We start from the raw sequence: 6,000 nt of genomic DNA on the forward strand, positions 1-6,000 counted from the left end.
TTGCCCTAAATAATTGCTCGAAGGATATGTATAGTGAGGTAGCGACCTTTTGACACATGTCCTTAGTCACCAGTGAGCACAAATGGAAATTCCATCAAGGAAGGAGCTGTGTACGTGGGCAATTTTCATTGGTTTCACTGGCTAGCTTGTCAAGTGGAACGCCAAGTTGTCTTTCTCCATATCCCATGACCGTAGGATTTTTATCAATCGATGATACTTGCTAACTCACTGTGGAAAGATGTGCAAAAGATATGTATAGAAAGGTAGTGAGTGAGGGACCCACCATTGTTCTCATTGGGTTGTATCAAATGTCATCCATAGGATCAAAGCAAAATCAATGGTTGTTGTTAACTCACTATAGGAGAGTTGCAAGGAAGTTAGTATAGCAACATAGTGAGTGCCTAGGTGGTGAGGCCAGCTGGAAGTGAGGTGTTGCTAACATGGCAGATGATGCAGATCAGGTCGACCAATTAGAACTTGCCATGTGTCAAGAATGGTCAAACTAGCTTCGTCACGGATTGAAAGGCTAGGCATGAAGACTGCAGTTATTTTGACCCAAGCTTCGAGAACATAGAGGCCACGTGGTAATGACGTGTGAAGTCAAGAAAGGCAAGTTTGAAGGTGCCCGATCTTATGCTCAACTTGTGAGATCAAAGGTTGAAATATTAATGCTTTTGATGATACGCTAAAGCAAGCATCTCGCATAGACGTAAAGAAATTTTTTGAGATTTTTGGTGCTACGAGCAATAATTAGTTAATATTAATTTATTAATTAAAAATATTTCAAGATGGGTCCGAGCCAATAGGGACCTGCCATGTGGCAAAGGGGGAGGAGAGAAAGAAGAAAATGAATTAAAAATCAAACTTCAAATAATGCTCAGATTTTAAAATTGGAATATTTGAATAGTTTGATTGTATGAGCTTTTTTAGATGTTTCAATTTTAAATATGCTTTGTTCAGTCATGGAGGCCAGATTTTCAGAAGGGTCTCAAAGAGACAATTTTTATCCGAAATGTATAGTGTAATATACTATCGGATCCAGAAGAGAGTGATTTTTCCATTTTTGTAGTCAAATTTTGTGTAGGAGTCAGCCAGTAATAGCTACAGGAGGTTTTTTGATTTTGGGGGCTTCACAATGAATTGTGCAAATTTAATGTTGTAGATGAAATTGCAATCAGATATAGAGATATTTTCATTTGATTTGACTTCTCTAGAAATTGTAAGGATGAATTGAATGTTTCTTGATGCAATTGGGAGCAGTTATGTTTTTGGCAACATCAGCACAAATTGATCTTCATGGAAAAGCAAATATGACAAGTAAAGATCAGATTTTTGGAGCCTCAGTGCAGATTGTGATGATTTTGTGATATTCCTTCATGAGATATTTGCATATTTTAAGGGGGGATATATCAGATATTTTGGCATCATTTATGGTTTTCAAAGTGCAGGTAGATGAGAAATTTTAGTTTCAACAACTCCAGATTGAAGACTATTTTAGTGGGACACGTCAAATTCAGGTTAAAGACCCAGAAAGATTTTCTCTCCTATATATCTTCCTTTTCTACTTATTGTAATGGTTCCAATTTTTTGGAGATTTTTTGAGGATTGTGAGACCAATCTGGTTCCAAAGTTAGAGAATTTCTTGATAGTTGTGATAACAATTTTCCCAATGTTCCTCTGATATGAACATTAGTATTGTATTTCTTTTGAAGTATTTTATAGTACATAGTCATTCTTTGTGTATTTTCTAAGTTTTGATATGCAAATGATGTATTGGTTTCAAGGAAATTAATGCAAGAGTTTCATTTTCCTTAGTTTCATTTTGATTCTTGTCACCTTTTTCTATTAATTTCAATCTTTTGTGTTTAAGAACGAAGAGCTTAAACTCAATTACAGTCCTGAAAGGTTGTATGTGTGGATAAACTTGCTAGTGGAACAAAGATCCATGTAAATGCTTGTTTATACTGACAGGATTGTGGGTTACACCAGGAGGATATTACCATAAGTATGAGAGTTGTCATGAAGATTGATGTCTATTTCCAAGTCAAATAGATAGATCAGATGTCTGAATATATGAGTTTACTTCAGGTATCTATCTGTATGTGAACGTTTAGTTGATGCCCAATGGATAAGGGATTGATCAGCTTGAAGGTTACATGTTCCCTATTTTTGTATACCTGGGTTATGCTGAGATCAAAACTTTAAATGAACATCAATTTCCCTTTTTATGTTTTGAAGAACTAGAATTGTCGGTCATGGCTTGTTTGCTATTACTTTCTTTGGTTGTAATTAGCTACTGTAATCAGGAAGTTTGTCAGCAATGTATAGAAGGATATTGACCATTTATGCTATAGGGGATAGTCTTGCATAGAAGAGTATCAAGTTAATTAGATAAATCCCTTAGGTTTGCCTACCTTGGCTTAGCAGAGCCTAAAGTGAAATGAGTCCTAATGACTCTATTAATTGCCCCAAAACTAAGATTTAGTCTTGCTGAACGTAGGATTTAGCTCATCCTTAGGCTTGTCCCTATCTTTGTTTCTTGGTATCAAGTTTAAATCCACCTGATATGTTCTTTACAAGAAAGAACTCCAAAAAAATGGTGACTCTGTTGGGGATCTAAGAAGAACTTACTATCAAACTATTTCATAAAGTGTTAAAGTGTTAGGGTTACTATGTGTTCCTTCTTTTCTGGTTTCATTTCATATTTCCCAAATATTGGGTGGCGACTCAAATCAAGGTTTTGAAACTACTGCTAAAGGGTTTTGAGGAAGCCCTATACTCAAAGGCTGAACAAAAGAAGAATACACATGCTTTTACCAAGAATCATCCTGAGATACCATTGTTAACTAATTTACCCCCTGGGGTAAAATGAAATCAAAATAAGAAGAGATCTTATTTTAATTCTACGTGGGTCCCTAGAAGTAACCTCTCACCCTAGTCATCATATCATCCTATTGAGGAGAAGGAACTTTCCCCTAAAAGTACTAAGTTAGAAGGAGTTGCACTCTTGGGAAAGACTTTCTCAACCCCACCAAAGGTTTTCCAAGACAAAGGTGTGTCCCCTATGGTCAATTTTCTGCATAGATCAAACATGATAAATTAGATAAACCATAGTTGGGGTTTCAGGGAAAACATGGAAATGGGTTTTAGTCCTAGACAAGAACCGTATATAGAAAATCTTATGGATTTTGACCCAGTTGATTTTGAGGCTACTACTATAAATCATGAGGAATTGTTTCCATAGCTTGCCCTCCTCAGAAGGCAAGTTGTTGATGAGGAAGCCAAGCACCTACATTTAGAAAAGGAGAAAGAAAAGGTTACTATGAATACTATCATTGAAATGGATAACTTGCTTAGGAGAATGGCTTCATTGCAAGAACAAAATAAAAAATTGGAAGAGATATCTTCTAATCTACACTCTGACATCTTTGGGGATATGGGTGCTTTAAGAACTAATGTTCAAAGGCAAGAAGAACTGCTTAGAAAGAGTCGGGATGTTGTTGTTGCACACGTTCAACCTTACAAGCCTTTAGAGACTATAGTTGAGGATCCTCAAAAGAGAGATCTGGACAACGGTAAACAGAAGGCTATTGGAGTACAAATCAACGAGCCATATCCCCCTAGTAAGTCCACTTCTTGTGTCATGACAAAACTTGACCTAGATCTAGAAAAATTGAGAAAAGAAAAAGAAGACCTGACTAAGGAACTTGAGAGAGTAGAAAATGAAGCTCAAGCTACTGAGGCCAGAAGGAAAATTCATTTTATCAAGTCAAACTCTACTCTAACATTTCAAACCAATCAACCTACACAACTTTTACCCTTAGCACCTTGTATTGGTACTTTTACAATAGATCAAAGTGCACCACTCTTACCCCCTTTTACAACTCTTGCCACTGTTGGTCAATTTCCCCTTCTCTATCTTCCCCATCAAACTCAAGTCCCTTTCCAAACTCAAGCTGGTGGAGCAAGTTCCTCAGGTATCCCAATCTCTTAAAGAAAACCAATTTAGATGGAAAGATATAAGCAAATATCTTTCTTGGGAATCCCTGGTTTTCCTCATCCTGTTCCAAATGACCTTAGGGACAAGGTTACCAAGTTTGCTAAAAATAATGTTGTTACTGGTGAAGAGCATCTCAGAAAGTTTATTGATGTGCTAAATGATTATGAGGTTGAACATGAAGATGTAGTGATGAAGCTTTTTGTTCACTCACTAATTGAGGATGTAAGAGATTGGTTTTGAAGACTGCCTGATGATAGTATCAACTCATGGAGTGATCTTGAGACCCTATTCAAAGAGCAATATGGTGACAAGAAAAATGTTGGTTTTATGTTGAATGACTTCAAAATTATCAAGAAGAATCCAAATGAATCAGCCTTTAACTTCAATGTCAGATTCCAAAAAGGTATGTACAAGCTTTTCCAAGTAATGAGATTGAATGAAGATTTGTATCTTACTACTTATTTCAATGCCTTTGATAGTAAGATGGCCTATGTCCTTAGGGATAAAGAACCAAAAACATTAAGGGAGGCATACACAATGGCTGTTAACATTGAAAATAATAGAAGAGTTGCAAGAAAGCTTGGGAAAAGGGATGACCCTAAGTTATTCAATACTAGGGGAAAGAAAGATAATGGCAAACCTGTTTCAAGAAAGAAACTAGAAGATGACCAAATGGGACAAGTTTTAAAATTGTTAAAATAATTAAATTCCCTAGCTCTCTTAGCTAGAAAACCAAATATCTCAGAAAGGGATCCTTTTAGTAATAACTTTAATAGATAACCTAGAATGCAAAACTATCCCTACACTACTCAATGGAAAGATGGAAAGCCAATTCCTAATCCTACACAAGGGAACCTAGGCAAAGGGACACCAGACCCTCTACAAGGAAATTTAGTAAATATGAATGATGACATTACTTGGTGTCATATTTGTCAATCACCGCATTCTCCTAATTTTTGTGTTGTCGCTTAGTCTTTTTGTAATGATGAGCAGTTGCAGAATAATGAAGACATGATTGACAAGGACCAAGAGGATATCACTTGCAATATGATTCATCTTTGTGATAGTGATGGAGAGTTAGATATTGACGAGCATAACCAAGATATTATAAATCAGAGAATGGTATATCACATACATCACCAACAAGTCTTTTTTGATAGTGAAGACCAAGATGAAAATGTTATATGTAACACTTTAGCTCCTACTAATCATGTCACTTTGAAGAAACCTTCCATTGAGGAAATTGATAGAATTACTTTAGAGTTAGTGGCACAATTCAAGAGTACTTACAATCTAAGAAATAGGGTTGTAGATGATGCCCCTCCTAAGTCATTTGGCATTTTCATCAAGGAAAATATGGAAAAGGTTACCCATGAAAATAAGAAGATTTTCCTTGAGATCCCTAAGATTAAAGAAAACAAGAATAAGAGATGGGAACCAAAGAAAAGGGTGCATTTCCAAAATGAGGAGGTTGGTAAGCTAACTATCTTGGGAAAGGAAACAAATTTTGATAGTTTAAAGCAAAAATTTTCATCTACTGTTCAAATTCCTACACCTTTAGATGTTAATACAAAGAATACTACCTATGATCCAATTGATATGGTCTCAATGTTGTCACAAATCACTGTAAAGGTCCCTTTGGCATAAATGTTTAGGATAGAGGAACATAAGAGAAAGGCTTTGTCTTGGTTGGGAGGGATACAAGATAATGAAGTAGTTACACAAGCACTAGCCAGTACATTGTAGACCCTAGTGATTGATAAAGAAAAGGAAGAGATTGGGGTCATGTCTCAGATACCCCAAATGTATCTAGAAAATTCATCAATAGCATATTTGTAGGATATTGATCCTTTTTTCCTAAGTTTGATCACAAAAGGTAGAACATTAAAAAATTGCATGATTGACTCAGGAGCTTCAAATAATATAATGGCTTTTAAAGTGATGCAGGCCCTTGGTCTAGGAGTTGATACTAGACAAGGCAAGTGTAGGGAAATGGACGC

The sequence above is a fragment of the Cupressus sempervirens genome, chromosome 9, assembly GCF_028749045.1.
Source record: "Cupressus sempervirens isolate cs-2001-9-10 chromosome 9, ASM2874904v1, whole genome shotgun sequence".
Classification (NCBI taxonomy): domain Eukaryota; kingdom Viridiplantae; phylum Streptophyta; class Pinopsida; order Cupressales; family Cupressaceae; genus Cupressus; species Cupressus sempervirens.